The 20,111-nt window shown below is 34.6% G+C and overlaps 1 protein-coding gene across 5 annotated transcripts in view; it reads left to right on the top strand.

The window, feature by feature from the left end:
- Window positions 1-20,111, top strand: part of LOC128076841 (sodium channel protein type 1 subunit alpha-like) — a 247,524-nt gene that overhangs the window by 6,809 nt on the left and 220,604 nt on the right. For all 5 annotated transcript variants that reach the window (XM_052675068.1, XM_052675072.1, XM_052675070.1 and 2 more), the window contains exons 2-3: window positions 736-816; window positions 4,008-4,114. The gene's annotated coding sequence lies outside the window, so the exon portion shown is untranslated. The remainder of the gene's footprint in view (window positions 1-735; window positions 817-4,007; window positions 4,115-20,111) is intronic.

Genomic DNA, 20,111 nt, shown 5'->3' with positions numbered 1-20,111 from the left:
GAAGAAAAATATTCCCACATGGAAAAATACTATTATATCTAATGGTAAAGAGGATGAAGAGCTGATGTGATAACAGTTACCCTTCCAAGAAGAAATGAGCAGGTTGAAAATCTCTTTAATTTGCCAGGGGGAGAGGGGTTTGGGGAGGGTGGGAGGGAGGGAGAGGAGGGGAAAAGACAGAAAGATGATATCCAGTGGTTCAATCTGATAGGAGTTCCTATATTTAGTTTGAAAAATAAGCACAATAAATCTATGTAACTACCAGATGCTTGCACCCACCGGGTATGCCCTTAGAGTGGCTAAAAAATGCAATTGAGATTGACAGCTGCTGCCTTTATTGAACGGTGAGGGTGCAGAAATGGACATAGTTCCAACAGAGGTGGAGATGGGGCGTGAAAAACGTGCAACTAACTTATTAGTGTATTTGAGCTGATGGATTTTATTCAGGTAACAATTATTTGAAAAAGCTAGGAACAAGACAGTAATTAGGTATGGGAACAAAGGAAGATTCTGTTTAGAAAACACTGTTCTGTATGTCCTAAAAACAGAGCAAACAGTCACTAACATGCTGCCCGATGTTAGATAAGTACTCAAAGATGCTTATCCAAATTGGATGCTAATTCATTACAGATTAAAAGTCAAAATATCGTCTTTTTAAAGATGGATTTGTTTTTGCCAGTAGAAATTAATTTGGACCTTACATGCTGACCTGTCATTTCTCTTGATTCTTTTTAGATTAAGTATGAATTCTCTTATCTGCGACCACATAAGTCTAGGGTAACTCCATTGAAGTTGGTGGACATGATGAGACAGAAGGTAAGGCCCATGAACTGCAAAGGCCTGTAAGTTTTTGTATTCATCAACTTGTGTTAATTCATAACAACATCATACAGTATCTTTGTTACGGAGTCAGTCTAAGCCTATTCTATCTTCTAATCAAGTTCATCAAACTCTTCTGTTACTTGCACAGTTGCAAGTTTCTTATTACACTTTATTATACTTTTGTGAAAGTAATCCTCTTCAATTCAGGATTCAGCCCATTGACTATCAATTAAACAAGTTTATTTCAAGTAATTAATTATGTGCTGTAACATTTAAGTTGTCTGAATCAGTGTTCATTGTAAGTCATTTGAAATGCAAATAACTTTCTGTAAAGCCCTACAGCCCTAGAGACCAATGTAGACTAGTTGTAAATGACTTTAGCAAGGATCTTCTTTTATAAGCTTTACTGGGACAGACTTTTAAACAGAGCAGTGGATGAAATAGATGTGAAGTAATGTATACCTCATTTAAATGTGCAAAATAGTTGCTGTGATCACAGCACTGTAAAAAGACTTTAAGTTAATGTGGGCTTTCTGAAACCTGAGTAACAACCTGCAATTTAAATAAATCAACTGCACTTCTGATTCTTATGTCACTTTGTCATGTCCAAATGCCTCCAGCTCATAGATAGCAGATATGTTTGCAAAACATCATCTGTGTTACCTACATACTAATTCAACTGATAGTTTAACTTGACAATTATTTGCAGAAAACAATGTTTATACCAAAAACAAATGAGAAACTTCATTAACCTACAATTTATTCTTCAGAGAAAACCCTACCAATTACAATCGCTCTCTCCTGTAAATAATTTTACAATCAATTGTAAATAATCATTCATAAAACATGCTATTGTCAATATTTTCCCATTTTTTTGAAGACAATCTAAATTAAGCACACTGGATTTTTCAGTTCATAGTAGGTACTCTGATGAATCTTATTACAGAGGATACACAGAACAGTTAAACCTAATGCAGAACCTGGTGACACTGGGTTACCTGTACAACTGCTACCACTTGCTTACTCCACAAACTAAGCTTTGTTTGATTTAGTTATAAATAAAATTCTTGCTATAGCCTCGGGCCTATGTTAAGTGCACTCAGCAATAAAAGTTGATAATACATCCTTAGGTCATTGAAAGGTGGCATTAGTTCATTGAAATAATTTTTATTTTTGAAGAGTTTAAGTGCTAAGATTTCTTCAGTTGTGTCAATCCTTTGGTGAGAGTCCCTTTGTCCAGAGGTGTGTTTCTTCCTAGACCTAATAAATATTCCTTAGACCTAATAAATAAAATTAGTAAAGCTCTGTCACTTCAAAGCCATTTAACAACTTCTGCTGAAGCTGCAACTTGTTGCCTCTGGAAATGAGAGGTTTCACAACATTGGTGTTTGCACAGTAGCAATACCTTCAGAATTGTTCATTCTCACTCTCCTTCTTGGACTGCAATACACTATTCCTATTACTTGCGAAGGTACAACTGTTTTAAGGACCTACACAATAAATCAAACCAGTGGCTTTGAGTAAAATAATCCAAATTGAAATAAGAGCTTTTTTTTATTTTGATTGTTTTGTTTATCGTCTTGCTTTTCTTATCTGTATCAGTTCTGAGATCTGGTTCACAATGTGTGCTGACTGATTTGGCAGCACAAATGAGAGGCACTGTCATTCAGTGTGATGACAGGGTTAAATGTGAGGAAAGAAGGGAATGAGGCTCTTTAAGCCAGCATTGCCAAAGATGTGTGAAAAGTGATTTCCTACTAAGAGCAATTTTTTGCTCTTGCCTCAAATCAATTTCTCTCTGGATTGTAGAATGCGGTTCATTATAAATTTAATGTATTATAAATGAGGAAATTTCTTACAAATATTCTTCCTCTTCTTTGCTACAAAATCTTATCTACTGCCTTTTGTAACAAAAGACTTTTTTAGTTTTGTCAAAGCCACAAAACTAGCTTCTGTCTTTCAATGTTATTATCAGTCAAACTTAGACAGGTTTCCTGTTACTCAGATGTCTGTGGAGAAAATAAAGTTATTGTGTTCAAAAAAAAAAAAAAAAAAAGATAAAAGAAGGTAAGGTAAGGCTAGGGAAACAGGTAATAATTCTACAGCAGAAAGTAATCTTGGCTGCTAATGACGACAAGTTTGATGCCCTAACATTTGAAGAGCATAACTACATCAAAATAAGAGTCAGTTACATTTTTGAAGTCACTGAAAGCCAATAAATATAGCTCTCCAAACACCATATGTAGATAATATTTTTAAAAATAAATCCACTTTTACAGTAATGACTTTGACTGACAAATAATCCCGATCTCTGAAGAAATGATCACTCGTCCTTCAAAACATTGCAGAAGAGAGATTTGAATAAGTATCACAGTAGTTTACAGATAAAACAGGTAATGGTGGCCTTAGTTAAAAGAGGTCTTGCTCACTGAGGTTTACTTTTTGGTCTACTTGAGTCTGGAATTGCTAAACATGCCGTGAAAAACCAAACAGAAGGATTCTTGTGATTCACGTTCTTTTTTTCCTTTTCCTTTTCAAAGGAAATAGTTGTTTCTGTCTTACTAAATAATACCTGAATTTATGGCATGTGGGTAAACAAGTGTTATGTCTACTTAGCCATGTGATTATAAATGTTTCACTCTAAGATATTAGAAAAAAATACACTTCAGTTTTGTCAGATCTTTAATATCAACTGATGCTGTGATTTTACATTGCAGTATAACTGAATTCACACTAGGTAAGCAACAGGTAATTTTTAGCCTGCATGTTAACTTCTTACTTAAGAGTTTCTTATGGTGTTACAAAATGCAGATTACTTTGGTAATGTTTGGTAAACATTAATATGCTGGAAAGGGCTTGTCATTCTCAGAACAGTAAATATTCCCCAGCCTGAGCTTCCAAGAAGTCCCCAAATGCCATTATGGAACCTGCTCTAAGTGACTATAAGTTGCTGTGTGCCTGGGACTAGGTTCAAACAAGTATCAGATGCTCGTCCCTCATGCCATTTCGTTTCACCAAGATGAAACTTTTATTCAAGTCATAAAGTATATATAGTATTTGTCTTAAAGAAAGTTCATTAAAATATTGATCTTATCACTAGAGCTTTCACTGTGGTGGAAAAAACCGCTTCAGCCCAATGAATTACAGTTAATCTGTGTGACATCTTCATTCTTTTCCCTCTGCAGTATTAATGACATAATGCTGATGGTATGAGTGTTCTTCATTCCTGAGCTTATCCTGTTTGTTTAAAAACTGCATTCAACTACAGCATTACAAGTCTCCAATAATGGATGTAAGTATTCAGTAGTACTCACAGATAGATTAAAAAAAAAAAAGATGTTACACATGTCAGTGTGAATTATTATCCTAGTTTTAGTGGTTTAGAATTTGAAAAACAAAGGGAGGTTGATGTTTGAAGTATGTCATTGAAATCTCCAGGGAGGGGGGAAATTGGTAGCGTTACACTACAGGGCTAGTTACTGGAAACATTAGAGCTATGTTCATGAAAGTACTTCTCCTGTGATCCACCTTTAAAGGGAGGTCTGTTATTTGCCTCCTAATCTCTGCCTGAAGCTGCAAATAGTTTTTCGAAGCTTTTGAGGAGAGGTGCCTCTTTGAATATCTTTTGTCTTTCTAAAATAAGAGAAAAGATTCAGTAGAGGGAAAAGGTGTGGCAGTTCTATAGGATCTGTCAATCAATCATATAGGCTTGGTTCAGACCCCAGCCCATGCTTTTTGTGCATTGACTATGAGGGGGAAAAAAAAAAGGTTTCTGCAGATTCACTATATTTAATCATTTTAGCTTTCTTCAGAGTAAGCATTTAAATTTATCTGTGCTGATGTTTAAGGTGTTTTGTTTTAATGTTAAATTTAGTGTATTTGAAAGAAGAGTAACATTTTGTAATATAATACAGAGTCATCCTGCAGTTTATCTATAGTAAACTTGGACCAGAAGTTAGGAAAATGAAATACCTTGGGTTTTGGAGCCATTTAATGTTGTGTAGCTATGTTGTACTTGTTATAGTAACAGAACTAACAGGAATGATACAGCTTGCTGAGGCAGCGTGGTGTTTACAGTCTCAAAGTTATGATACATGTTTTACCCAAATGAGATAATGTATCTGGCTAAGCTCTATGAATCTGTCATGGTGCTGCCCTCGACTGAGAGTAAGGTTGAGCTCATTAAAATTAAGATTTGCTCTGAACTCATCAAACAGTATGAATACTCAGCTTACAGGACTAATGAACAAGTAAATTTTATCATCTTGCCTTTTATGGAAAGATCCTTTTTCTCCTGCTCTATTCTAGCTCTGTGCTATTAAAGAAAAAAAGAAAACAAACAAACAAACAAACAAAACTATATTTGGTCAATGAGTGTTCTATTGAACTGAATTCTTCAATACTAAATATTCTTTTAAGTTCTGCCTAGAGATGACACGTTGCAGTTGATATGGCATGTAAAATTTACAAGCAGAAAGCCACAATTAAATGTTAACATATTATAAAAATAACACAACGCCAAATCCAAACTATTTCCAGTGAAATATAAAATCAAATTGCTGCTTTTCATAATAGATGAATGCTGTCCATATTTTTGATAACTTATTTGTAGATTTGGGTTGTCCTCATCAAAAATTATGAGATGAGTAAACTTTAAATTATTGACCTTTGAAGATTTCAAAAACATTTGGCAACGTTCATAAATGAAAATTATATAGAATACATTTGCAAAACATATGAATCCATTCTGTTATATTTTATTGAATAATTACTTAACAGACTTATGACACCCGTCAAAAAACAAACTAATTTTGCATTGACAAGCATGTCACATTCCCTTATTAGAAGCTTCCCTTACTGTATATGTGTGATTGTCCATTGCCATTTCTGTGATGAAGTGAATTGTTTAATTTATGTATAAAGGAATTAAATGCACTATTCTCTCTGACATTACCAGCATAGACTTGAGAGAACAGGAGGAGTAAGTGGAAGGGGGAGAAATAAAAGGGAGATGGTCATGTAGTGAGCTATTTTTGCACTAGCATGGTGATACATTGCATACACTTACTATATAAGTGCAAACAGAAGTATACAATTTAGGAATCTCAAATATGTTTGCATGTTCGTGTGTTGTATAACAGGTATTTGACTTTGGAACCAAGTGTAATCAATATTGTTTCTCTATTAAACCAAAGCACAGGTACCTATGCTCTCTTAAACTGTAGTGTGGTCTTCAAAGTAGGGTCCAGGATCTGCACAAGACAATTGAGCTGCAGGAAGAAGCTAATTTATATCAGTATATTTTAACATTTATTTAACAATTTAACATTTTAAATTATTTATTATATCTTTCATTCTTTTTAATACCTATTTTTGTGTACATAATATAATGGTACTTATAGAATAGTACATGTATATTATTTAAAAATATATATATGTACACTGGGAGGGCATTCTCGAAAGTGTCTTACTGGTAGGCGTATGGGTTTGCCATCAGAAATGTTTGGAGACCACTACTGTACATGTACTGTACTGTACTGAAAGAGGAAATCAGATTGAAGTGGTAAAACTAACCTTCAAAGTTGTTCTGCCCATTCCCTGATGACATCTTCTCAAAGATTGCTCTCCCCCTTTTCACACTGGACTCATTCAAGATGTCAGATTGGCTCCCAGGATGACTCTTCAGTGTTGATGAAAGTGAACTCCTCTCACTTTCTGCTTCCTGTGAGAAAACATCACAGTGATGTGAGTTGAAAGCTATTAGTAGGAAACAGATATAGTTTTCAGGGTGGAAAAGGGTATAAAGAGGGAGTGAATTGGAAGACAGTGCTCTTATGGGGGGTAATGGGCTCCAAAACGCTCTGGGGTAAATTCTATGGCACTGTAGGTTGTGAATTAGTGGGTGCAGCTTAGTTTATAATTCAACACATCATCATGCTTGGCAGTGTCTTGCTGTGTCTTGCTTGCTCATCTTTCCTTTCAGAAGTGAAAAGGTTTCATGGTAAGGATTGCAGTAAAAGATGCCATCTGCTCATATAAATGCTTTTTTGTGCATAGAAATGTTGACAGAAAATTTTATTAATTTCATTACCTGGTATGCAAGGTTTTGTAAACACAACAAATGAGACCAGATGAACATGGGCATTCATTATTCAGAGGCTTGTTTTTCAGTTATACTTTGATATGTATTAATTGAATATGGTTTATTGCTATCGTGATCCAATGTTCCAGTATTTACTGAATATCATTAGTTTCCCAATGTGGTCTCAGCCCTATGAGGTAAAGTGAGCAAATTATAGCTTAGCAAAATGTTTGTGTCAGATTTTGTGTTTTGGGGTGTTTCTGCTTCCTCTCATACAATATAGTGCTCAGTACGGAGAAGTGCAATGTGTTGGATGTAACACCCATAAAGTCTTGACTACAATTGTTATGTGAAAGATCTAAAACAGCAGGAATAGTAAAAAACAAGAAACAAACAAACAAACAAGCAAAAACAAACCACAAAAGAAACAAACAAACAAAACTACTTTTTTTTTTTAATTTATATTTTTCCAAAGGAATAAGGTGAAAAATCCTCTGTAAACTGGGGGAGCACACTGGTAGCCTGAATATGAAATAATGTTTCCTGTGCTAGTACAGGGATAGAGAACGGAACAAATTGTAAAAATTATCACTATTCTAAGTTTGCTTCAATTAGAGTTTCACAGGAATGGGATATAATAGATCACAGCTTTTCAAACGCTGTATGCAAGTTCTCTAGATTAGATTTCTGTTTTCTTATTTGTCACACTAAATAAGATATGGTACTTCATATTGGCTTCAGATTGTTAGATAACTGCTTGGAACTTTCAATACTATGAAATAGTATTTAATCTGACTTATAATGCTAATTAAAACAAGCATTTAATTACCTTCTGTTCTTTGTAGTAATAGTGTATTGGCATACAGCATTTTCAGACTCATAACTGACAAAATGACAGTGTGAAACACAAGTTATATTTTTGGTGTAAATAGCTAAGTGTATGACAAAAGGAACTTTTTTATTTGGTAAATGGAATTAATTAGATTTCTGCAGTTTTCCAATTGTATAAGCTATTATCATGGGCAGATGGATATCAATTAGGCAGAAACTATTCAAACAAAAAATTTAGAAGCCTCCAGTAAAGTTAAATCATATTCCTAAAGTCAGTTTTCACTCGCAGTCTGTGGGACCTGCTGATACTGTAGTTGTAACTCTGAAATTTCTTTTGTGGCCTTGTCAAGTCAGATTTGATCTACTGCTAGAACTCATGACCTGGATTAGATCACTTAGCACAGTTTTATTTTGCTCCAGCATTGTAAAGCACCTGAAAATGAACATCCATGTGCATTGCAAAAATCTATTTCATGGCCTCACTGAGGTGTATGCAAGACTTTCGAAACAATTTAAGTGAGATTTTAAAAATATACTTAGTTCACAAATGTGGAACTTCTAACTGTTAGTAAGACATAAGGAGAATAATTATAACTCTTCCACTTCTGGCTAAAGAACACTCCAAACCTTAGCCCTAAACTCAGCATTACAGAAGAAGCCAGGGCTATGGCAGAATGGTATGGTATAATGTCTGTGCTAAAAAGAGGTCTGTGAGTACATGCAAGTTTCTGTAAACTCATATCTTCCTTTTAATAAGGTAACAGTCAGGTCTGTAGGAGCCCTAGAAGGAAGGTATGATTCTCAAGATCTCTATATGAAGCCACTGAGTTTCAAGACATCTTTTAAAGTTAATTTATGACAGCTTAAAGTAGATTCAGCAGTCAGGTTGTGTAATGCTGCTGGAGAAGCTGAACCAGTGAATGAATGTGGGGGAGGATGACTTAATAAAAGAACACGTACTAATAAAATGTATATTTATCTGCATAGAATAGCCTACTAATTCATTATAACGCATCCTATTTTATATGATACTGAATTTAGCTTCAGTCTTGTCTAGGAATAACATATAACAAGTTAAGAGTTAAAGGAGCACAAAGGTAAAATCATTTGTACGCTTGCTGAAATAATTCTTTAACCACAGTCTTCTGAAATAATTATGTAAAAATATTTGCTGAATTCTGTTCATATTTATGATGATATATTATGAGGTATGTACTATCAGTAGTAAATTATTTTATGAAACTGAAATGAAGTTGCTGTTTATAATTTTTGCCCATAATGTTGTTTATGTGAGGATAGGCATTTCTCTTTTCAAAGAATTCAGATATTTGAAGCTTATTGAGAAAAAGATTGAATAAACATTTGCACTTTTTTAGTATTACTAAACTATATGAGAACTCTATTTGATCTTGTCTGATAGATGAACCGACATACAACATAGAAAAGTGGGAAACTGGGAAATGAGTTACTGTGGGAATAGTTTCTTCCTGACCTCAGAAAGTGCTTGATGATTTTAGAGTAACCATTCCAGCATATTTAGTGTTATTGGTATTCAATCTTAAGTATGACTGATTGTATAATATGTAAACTCATCAAATGTTTAACTGCATTCTACCATTCTATCTTTCAAATGCATTTTGTGATTACTGTGCTCCAAAAGTCAGATCAGATATGTTCTTTAAATGTCACTTCAATTTATCAACATGAAGGAATTCTGTACTTAGTGGTTCCAGCTTCCATCATGCTCAAAAACTACTTAAAGTTGCTATTTGAAATCTACAGCATTCCAGATTCCAAGTGACTGGCATGCAATTCATTTCCAAGATTCTGTTGGGAGTTAGCTTTGTGAAGCCATGCTCATGGCCAAAGAATTGTGAATTTCAAAAGGAAGACACTGGTGGTTTCACACCTAAACGTAAGACTTGCAATTTATGCCTTTAATATTTGGTCACAAGTCCATGGTACTTTCATGCTATATTCCACCCATTCTAGTTGACATGATTATGTTGCAGAAGCACATGCAGGTGCACTATTTTTCTGGAAATAATTAGGATTCTCAGAGGTTATGGAGGTAAAGATTCAGATTATCAGAAAGAGAGCAAGTTTGGGTCAAAGGCAAGTGTTTATAAGGCACTAAGTCTGAACACCACTGAAAATGCTACAGCAACATACATGGCCTGTATCCTACCCTACTGCATCTGTCCTTTAAACGGTCGTCAGGGAAAGCAAGGAAAAAGACATTTGATTTTCTAACAAAGAATTGTAAACATCAGGGCAGAAGGCCAACAGTCACTCATTGGGGTATTTCTGATGAAGGAAAATGCATAAACATATGGAGTCCTTATGATTAAGTCTGAACATATGCAACTGACAGGGAGTCAAAGGAAGTCTATTAAGAATGTTTAGAGAAAACTAGGGTGATGCAGTGACGCAATGTTTTTCTTAAGATGCATAGTTATGAGCTAGCAACTGACATCCCAGTGAAACTGGAAGATAGAGTCCTGGAGGGTCTTGTCTTCCTGGTATAACATGGAGCAAAAATTAGTTTGCCGTAAGGATCAAGAGAGCATGTTTACCTTAGGCTATTGCTTCATCTGAGAGATGCTACCGAAAGCAAGGGGATATAGCTGCTCAGCAGAAATAATTAAAATGAAAGAAGTAACTTTTAGAGGTGATTGGGGCAAACATATAAAGTAGCCTGTTTATTAATCATGCTGTCCATTAACGAACCCTCATGCCCTCTATTGTAGATTAGCATACCTATAAGGTGAAAATATTTTCAGACAAGTAGCCTTAATTCTGAGAAAATATGAAAAGTTATTTAAAAAATAAAATGGTACCCTGAGTATTGTAACTCCCGTGTTTCAGAACATATGCTTGTGGCGTCACCAGTCATTACACATATTGTCTCATCATTATCTCCCCTATCCCTTCCCTCCTCAAAAAGAGCAGTGCTGCTACCATTTTGGTGGAAGTGAGTGTGAAAGGAAATTTTGAATACAATGGATGATAACTTTAGTAAATAGACCAGGAGGTACAACCAACACACTTGAAAACCTAAGCCTGGTTTGTTTTCAAGGTATAAGGAACTTTAAATAACTCTGTGGGATTTTCTGTTTTTTAATTTAGTAGATTTAGAGGAGATAATTGGTTTAAAACTAATTTAAATTATTTTCCTGACTGCTTTTACTGTTATAACCATTTTCCTTGACTATTAAGAGAAGTATTTTTGGAAGGATCTAGCAAGTGGAAATTTCTGGATTAAAGAAAGTATCTGTCTTTCTGCTCCATGCCACATTCATGTTTCCCTTCCACGCTGCTCTGTTGAGTACTCACAAGTTGTCCATCCAACTCAGAAATGTCACAGTAGCGCAGTGCCAGTAAGATAATCCTTTAGAGTAGACTGGGTTACGATCCAGACACAACAGTGGGTGATTTTAGCACCTGAGGTTGGCTTGGCCAGAATGTAGGTAGGCTGAGAGCAATGAGATACTTCTCTGCCAAGGGGATCAGGAGACAGCAGGTGGCTGAAATGAATAGGATGTTTTGTGTGAGAAGGGATATAGCTTCAAACTGCTAATTGTATGTGCCCCTTTTTCAGGGCTGGTTATCTGTTACGTTTGCAACCCAGTATTAATGGTGATGTTTTGGTTTATAGCAGCTGAAGAGTTGACTGTTGTATCTGAAATCTAGTGCAGACAATTTGTAATGAAGAAATAGTTATAGAGAGAAAAAATGAAGGATGGAGACAGGATAATAAGAGAAATAATAATAATAATTTAAAAAAATGCAGTTGCACATGGTGTTAGGTCATCCTGAATGTGGCTGTCTCCTGCTACTCCACTTCTGCAACCACCCAGTGCCTGGCACAAATAAGAACAGCTTCAGGATCATATTGCCTTAGTATTATGTGTGCTTTCAGCAGCTGTTAGGATACCAGAGACTCACTTTAATGATGTTCTAACTTCTGCTGTATTAGAACAACAATAACAAAAAAACACTCGAAACACAGTGTTTTCAACTATTTGCTGTCATCTCTGAATCCATGTACTGTTTGTACTCTTAATCAATCAAAAAAATTCTTAATACATTTGTCTGTAGTTACCAGAAATGGCTAAAAGTCTTCAGAATTTACACTTTCTTATTATTGCAAGGTCTGAACCAATATAAATGTTGTTTATATTTTTCTTGTAGCTTGTAGTATATGTTTGTAACATATTCAAATTTTGACTTCTGCAGTAGCTATTCTTTTATTTATGAAGTTTATGGAAGCTACTTTTTGGACATAAATTTTAATATATCTTTATATTGTTTGGCCACGTTTCATATAAATTTTATGAATATTGATCTTCAGATTTTTTTTGCCTAAATATTTTTATGGACAGATTTCTGAGATGTTGGCCACCATGCCAGCAGTTATTGTCATTCAAGCTTATTTTCATATTTCTTGAAATTTAGAAAAGCATATTTATTGAACAAAACAGAAAAGCCTTTTAGACATAAAATATTACTGGTTGACTTTAGTGCTCGGTTTTTCCATCGGCAGGCCTGTCTGAATCTCAGGTTTTGATTTGTAGTGCACATCATTCCCATTTTTCAAGACTGCAATGGAGTTTTTTAGTGTTTGTAATTTGGGAATTTCAATAAACACTGTTGATTACAAGTTCTAGGAAAGCTCTTTGTGGTTTTGTGCCACGGTATTAATTTGTCGTTCTAGTTCCACAAAACACTTTATTATAGACAAGTGAATTTCATTTCTTTTAACTTCATATTAAGTAGCTTGAAACTGGTGTTTATTGTTCCAAATCACTTTGTTAATTTGTCTTTTCATTTCTACCTACTTCTGTCTTTATGCAAAAAGAGAATAACTGTATATTCCTCTATAATTACACAGACAGGGGGGACTGATAATATATTTGTCAAAAATATGATTATACTTCAGTAAACTTAACATTTTGAATATATTCTCTTTTAGATACTCTAATTAAATTCTCATAATTTTCTTTGCTAATTTTAGCTTTTATCACAATGATCTGTAGTTATTCATAGTCTTTAAATGCCTGATAGGAGAATGGTTTCTTTTAACGGTTTCTGAGTGAGGACAGTGCTGATCTGGAATGCAGTGATGACTGCTGGGGCAAAGAGAATGGTGTTATTAGCACTCCACAGATTATTTTTTTTCTAAAGTAACCAATTCCATATGCATTTTCTTTTGTTCCTTCCCTTCACTCTCACAGTGGCCCCCACACGACAGTTTCCAGGATGCCTTTGTGCCAATTCACAGGCAGCAATCCTGTTTTGCTTGGGTTTCTGAAGGATGATTTTCTTGCACTATGCTCCTGCTGAAGTGGTAGGGCTCAGATTTATTTCAAGAAAATGATATTTCCTGCTGTGAAAAACTTATTGAAAGGTGTTACAATTACCATAAACTCCTTTTAATCTGGACAAATTTAATTTGCATACTGTTTTATTGGGATATCTCCCCAGATAACCTAATGTCAGTGAGTGGCATAGACATCTGCTTAATAAGGATAGAATTACCATAAGTGCCACTTATTGAAAAAGCACTGAGGTAGTGCCAAGAGGTGCTTAATTAGAGGCTAATATATGCAACTTTTGCAAAAATTGCTAAATGAAAACTGAAATAAGATTATTTTTTTTTCCTGATTACTGCAGGCTTTTATAACTGTATGTGTGTGGTCGGGATGGGAGCAAGCATGCAGTTGATACAAAGACTTGTGTGGAGCACCCTGTTTAGCAGTGTTTACTGTTTTTTGTTGGACACAATTTGTTGAAATCTGTCTATATCTAACTTTTTATCTTTTAATTACTTCAGTTTACTTATGGCTCTGATATTACATTCCTTTTTTTGATGGGCTCCTCAGAAAAATGTGACACAAGAAGCTATTTTTATGTTCTGATATCATCCTCTAGACATGATGAAAAGTATGAAGCATTGGACTGCCAAATTTCATTGAATGTGCAGTCATTACACTTAGAGATGTCAAAGATAAAGATTCCAATTTCAATCAGCCTACTGATTGACTATGCTTCATTTGGATAGTGGATTTTCCACTCGTTACACAGTCCTGCACTAATCTGAAAGTCAGTAAGCCAGAACACATAAAGTTTTAAATAGAGGAAAACTATTTACTAAATTACTATTACCTTTTTGAATGCATTGAACTACTTTAAATAGAAATAAGAATTTGCAGTCACTACATTAAGTAGGCTGCCAAAATCTATTATTAATGTTCAAAGTATTTAATCTTCTTTTAAAATAATACGTTTAATAGTATTTGAAAAATGCACATGAAATACCCAGAATTCTGGTATGTCAATTTCTCGTTTCCATCCCATCATATCTTGACTAATTTTGCTTAAATTCTATTTAAATGAAAGTTACCTACCACCAAACTTTCATTTATTTATGATCCCCACTGAAAGAATGTGTCTAAAAAACAAAAAAGAAGGGCAGAAGGAATTGACCCAAAGAGAAATTGTAAAAGCATAAGTTAAAAGGAAAATAATGAACCAATAAATGGATCATGACATAGAAAGTAAAAGAAGTAGTAGGATAAACATTTACAAATTTGATCTGTTGCTATAAAGCTAACTAAAATCTTGATCCCACAATGCATTTTATAGTGACTGTAACTCTAAATACCCAAGAGTTGCTTTTTGAAGAATTATTTTCAGTGGAAATTCAAGCGCTTGCCTCAGAGCTTTGCTGAACTGGGTCTTAAATGTTACTGTTATCTAATAAGCTTAGTAGTAAATGCGAGGTCCCATCACAGGAATTAAGTTCTTTAGTCATATACTACCTTTATTTCTAAAAATGTTTTCTTACTCTTCACTGTAAAGATACCCCAAACTAGTGTTCATTCTCAGTCGTAACTCTTCTCAGGCTCACTTTTTGGAAGACATTTTAATCACTTATGCTGCCTGTACATTTAATAAGAAATGTAAAATCTTCTATCTTCTGATCTGCCTGATTGCTCTTAATACTTGATAATATTTGTGACCAATCAAGTCTGGACTGGAATGGAGGTGCTCTTGCTGAGGTAAAATATGTTGTGTTCTGCTTATTTTTGAAAGCTTTCTGGCACAATAATTTTATCTCTGAAGCTGGCACCTTATATTCCAATTCAAAACAAGAAGATGCTTAGCTGAAGAGTACACGAGTGATTTGGATTTAATTCTAGCTCTGAACAAGCTGAAAATATCTCCTGTTAATGATTCAATCTTTGTGAAATATAAAAAATAAAGTGGCATAGCCCTTGCCTGCCTGGAAGAAAGCCTTTAGAAATGCCAGCATGAGACAAGTCTGTTTCTGATATATTTCTCATTTGTAATTAAAAATATGATGGAAATCCATTCTGGTGCAATTTAGAAGCACTGAGTGCATGGAATCATGTCTACCATCTGCTGAAATGCTGGTGGCATTATTAAGATGGATGACAAACCCCCTAAAGTGACTATTACTGAGAAGTGCTAATAACACCTGCTACATAAACTCTGTGAAGCCACTAAGTAAACTGGGGAAGCCACTTCTTAGCTGATTCTCTGCAATGCACCACTTCACTAAGACAGGATTTCTCAAGAGGCTTTTAAAAAAACCAGCATGGCTGCCTGGAACCTGCTTGTTCATTTTATCCCCAGCCCAGATCCAGAGATGTTTATTCTTTTCAGCTGTTGCAGACAGTTTTGAAATAAGACAGTATTTTCGTTTGGAGGAGGGGTATAAAATAACTCTCTTGTATACAGGGAACAGATGCCCTGAAGAAAAATAAGCTATATTTGCAGAATTGTCATCTCAGAATGGGGCTCAACATGAAGAAGAAATGTCGAGTGGCTGCATTCTCTTTTAAAATTTGTATTATGATTATAGGTTTCATTCTCAATTATCAGTTTACTGATTTGCTATTTATTAACATAGCAAAATTCAGACAGGGTCCCTGGTATTACTGCCTAAAAAGTAACAGCCTGATTGTATGGGTCAAAAAGGTAAACTCATTTAGTTGTCAAAACTGATCTCTTCCTACTCTATTCTATGAAAGGAATGTCAGTTATATGCAGCTTGTTTTAAAAACTTAATTTTCAATTTTATGGCAGTTTTTACAGTATGATAACAAATAGTTGTGTTAAATCAGCAACTGCACAGTGCGTTTACTAAGAAAGTGTAGAGCATGCAGTAGTAACAGATACTTTCCTTTCCAAATGAATAATGTGCAGTGGTCCATTTTGACAGGTATTTTCTAGAGGATATAGGACACACTAAATAGATGCACATAAGGAAACTGAGGCCACAGTTAAGTCACACGATAATAACCAAGAATTTTTTAATGAGTTTTCTTCAAAACTATTACACTAGTCTGAGTAAAATCTTTTAAGGCAGGCCAGCTACAGTATCTACCAAATATAAATAAAGGCATAATTACTGACACTCTGAAATAAAAAACTTAGTAGTGGTAAATTTTTGTATATCATTTTAAAGCAAGTTGAAATAAAATCACAAGTTGGGCAGGATTTATCCTAAGCTGTTACTAGATGTCCATATAACTCACTGGCATTATATTAGCAGCAAAACAAGAAGGAGAAGTCCAGATTTGTGACAACTGTGTTGAATGTGAAATGTACTAGAAAGGGCAACAGCAAAGAAACTGAGATAGTAGAGTCAGAATAGCTTTGTAACCAGGATTAATGGGTAGAAATTTTCAGGTTTGAAAAAGTCATGGTTTCTTTCTAAATGAAAGTCATCAGTAACCAAGAATGTCACTGAAATTCTCTTTCCAAATTGTGCCATAAGTACATAAAATGCTATCTCACTGCAAAAGAGACAGAAGTTAAGATTTGAAATGTAGGAAAAATTAAACACTGTAGCCTTCCTCAACTATCTCCTCTTTTTTTTTTTTTTTTTAACTTTTCTATTTGCATGCATATGTGAAACATTTCAATTGAACATGATCGTTTGTGATTCCTATTTTTATAATAATTGGATAGCAGTTTTAGCACCACATCTGGAAAGCACTGTTGTAAATAATCCTGCTCTATTTTAGCATGATAAAGTTTTCTTTAAAGCTCCTTTACTGTAGTGAGCTACTGTAGTAATCGCTTAGCATGCAAGTGTAAAAGGAATACTACTGCATACTATGCTCCTGGGCCACCTCAAAGGTTACGTCTTTGTTCTTTAATATTTTTGCCTTTACGATGCTTATTTTAAGGATTTAATTTTATAATTCTCAGTGTTCTCTATCCTTTTGTCATAGTTTTATGCTTTTTGGTTTGTTTTTCTGGTAGAAATTGAAGAGCCATTGTTTCACTGGTTATTCTGTCTGTGAATACCAGTGCCTCTTCTGTTAACTGAAGATTCGGAGTTGGAAACAAGTGCTATTTATTTTGCTTTCATGAGAGGATGTGTGGGCTTAGGTTTTTTGTTTGTTTATTATAAATTCACTGACAGATCTAGAATATATGCTTTTCTTTCAAAACTCTTTTGCTGAAACTTGCTTAGATTCAGAGAAATATTGGATTAGATCTTTAAAGTTCTTAAAATATTTGTGTGCATCTGCCTAGAAGCAAAACAAAATAATAGTTATGGCAGTGACGTTTTCTAACATGATCACTTTGTGTCTAGTACTGCTGCAGACATTTACATTCTTTCTGTTATTTTCCACAGTCATTTGCTATTTGATGATTTTTGTAATTATTTTAAATTGCTGTAAATTATTGAAAGTACTCTGCATTGTGAATCATAAAAAAGAGAACAATAATAATAATTAAAAAAAGTACTAGCAGAGAGGGGAGAAGCAAATGTTCTACAAAATCGCTAGTATTTTTATGTTGTGGTAGGCACTCTATTTCCCTATGGCTCTGTATGCCAACCTTCTCCCTTTACTCTCTGCTTTGTTTCCTTCCAAAATATTGCCTAGCTTCAAAGATTTGATCATTTCCCAGTATCACAGAGCAAGCTACTTCTCAATGTTCTCTGTCAATACTTTTAGAAACAGGATGAAAGAAGCATTTTCCTTCACTTGCTCAAGCTGCAGAGGTAGATCTTGCTATTGTAGCCCAATGCAAAAAAGGAAAATAGAGGCTTACTCCAACTAAAGGCAACCCATCCTTTAGTAAGAGCTGCAACTAGTGAATACATTTTAAAGTCTTAAATGTATTTGTTTACATTAAACATACACAAATTCTAAAAGCCTGCACAGATTCATTTACAAAACTACAGTAAGCAGTGTGTGTTCTAGTGCCTGTATTTTTCATTTATCCACTCATATGGTGCACAATAGGAGAATCTTTTAAGTCATTTGTTTGGTACATCACAGGGGGAATACACGCGGGGAACTTTTGGTGAAGTCTACAGCATCTTGCCCTTAAAAATCCTTGTAAACTTTCCAATATCCATTATGTGTGTTCAAATTAATTCTTTTTCCACAATATTGCTGACTGTAAAAGCTAGTAAAATGTATTATCAGCATTCCTTTTTTTTTTAGGAAATAGTATTTCTTTGGTCAGACAGTGGACTAAAGTTTGAAAATGAGTAATAAGGAAGAAAATGAAACATACTTTATAGAAGAAGATTGACACAGTTTATAGAAATGGTATTAAGTAAGAGAAGTAACTACAGAGAATTAGAGATGAGCTAAAAATTATAGTAAATGATGGAGACTGAGACAGAGGGCATAACTTGAGAGATTCACTGGGCTGGTTTCACCAGACTATTTTCATATCCACAGCCCAGCAGTAATTATTATTATTTCTGACAAAACTTCATATAAACAGCTTCAGCAAAAGACAATACATGGCTTGAATAACTCTGAGTAAGTATACAAAGTTCAGGAACTAACTAGTCCTGAATAATATCTACTATTCTGTTTCTACTCATCATGTCTTACTGTTGAAACAAACATGCCATAACACAGGGAAGAGAGAAAAGAAAAGGGGTCGCAGTATGACAATGGTATTTTCTTTTCATTTTTCTCCTTCGTTTACTAAATGCCTAGAGATCGCTCAGATAAAGGATAATGTGCCATGTTACCATAAATATAAGCAGAAAACATCTAAAAAAGGTTGCCATCATTATGTAGATTTTTTGAAACAATGAAAAAAGATGTGACAAAACAAAAAAGACAGATAAAGGGACGCAAATAAAAATGTGACAGAGTTTGTAAAAAAAGGATCTTTAAAGGATCTCTTCTATTATGACAGTTGATACAGTAAGGTATGGTTAGCAGATCATTTCTACCTTCTGCACTGTAGGGTTCACAATAGCTGGTCAACCCATATATGGGTGCTACCTTTGGTTTGGACATACAGAGATCAAACATATTTTATTCTGTATTTCTCATTGAAAATGCACGAAGTTTTGTACATTCATGTGAATTCAGAACAGTAGCATGAATCTCCTGAGTGCAGTTATTTTTGACCATTTAGCTCTGACCTCTTGATAATAACTTCAGAAAATATGAGGAGGCCATTTTGCTTTCTGCTTGTTACTGGCAGAGAATAACACTATTGTTAGAGGTTTGTTCTTATTGAAGGGAAAAATAATAGGATTAGACAGACTGGGGATTTTATTTTCCATAATTGATAGCCTGTTGAAATATTAATTGTGAGTATACTTTGGTGCAGGTGCTTATTTGATTGTTAGCTTGCAGTTGCTCATTTTCACGTATTATGCAGTGTAATCTACAACAACGAGTAATGTCTCTTTCCTTCTTGTTTAATTTATGGTTCTGCTTTACCCTGCGTGCCACCACCTGTTGGTTTCTTATACTTTATGTCACAAGCTTATTGCCTTCCTAATCTACTTAACCTAGACGTCATGTTTGCCTCCCAGCACTGTTTTCCAGGACATGGTAGTAATGAATGTATTTACTTCCTATCTTTCCAATTCACTTTCATTGCTTCAGGAATTGATTAAGATGCCAAAGGCTGCTATTTTTTTTTAGTTCTTCCTGAATGCCACTAAATAGAATGACAGTGAAATGTTTTAAGGTTCGTTGCTTTCTGCCACAAGTGACGAGTATGTGAGAAAAAGATACTTGGGATAGTAAGTATCGTCTATAAAATGGTGAAAAATAACCTGAACCTAAATCTTAAGATGAAATGAAAAAACATGATACAGAAAAAACACACCTTCCCAGACATCATTTTCTGGGTACTGACCTTTGAAAGGAGGTATGTTTTTCCAAGTGCTTTATGGTTGTGTTCCCATAGAAGTTACCAAGCTCCACTGCCTCCAGCTAGCAGGTCAAAAACCATGCAACAAAAATAGCCTCAGGTAAAGCAAGATATTTACTAGCTTATGTGTCTGCAAAAAGTAGAGATGATTTTTCTGATGACCCAGAAAGCACAGTTCTTTATCTGC

Source organism: Tympanuchus pallidicinctus, unplaced genomic scaffold (assembly GCF_026119805.1).
Source record: "Tympanuchus pallidicinctus isolate F22 unplaced genomic scaffold, pur_lepc_1.0 scaffold15, whole genome shotgun sequence".
Classification (NCBI taxonomy): Eukaryota; Metazoa; Chordata; class Aves; order Galliformes; family Phasianidae; genus Tympanuchus; species Tympanuchus pallidicinctus.
This window is presented reverse-complemented; position numbering and strand designations above follow the sequence as displayed.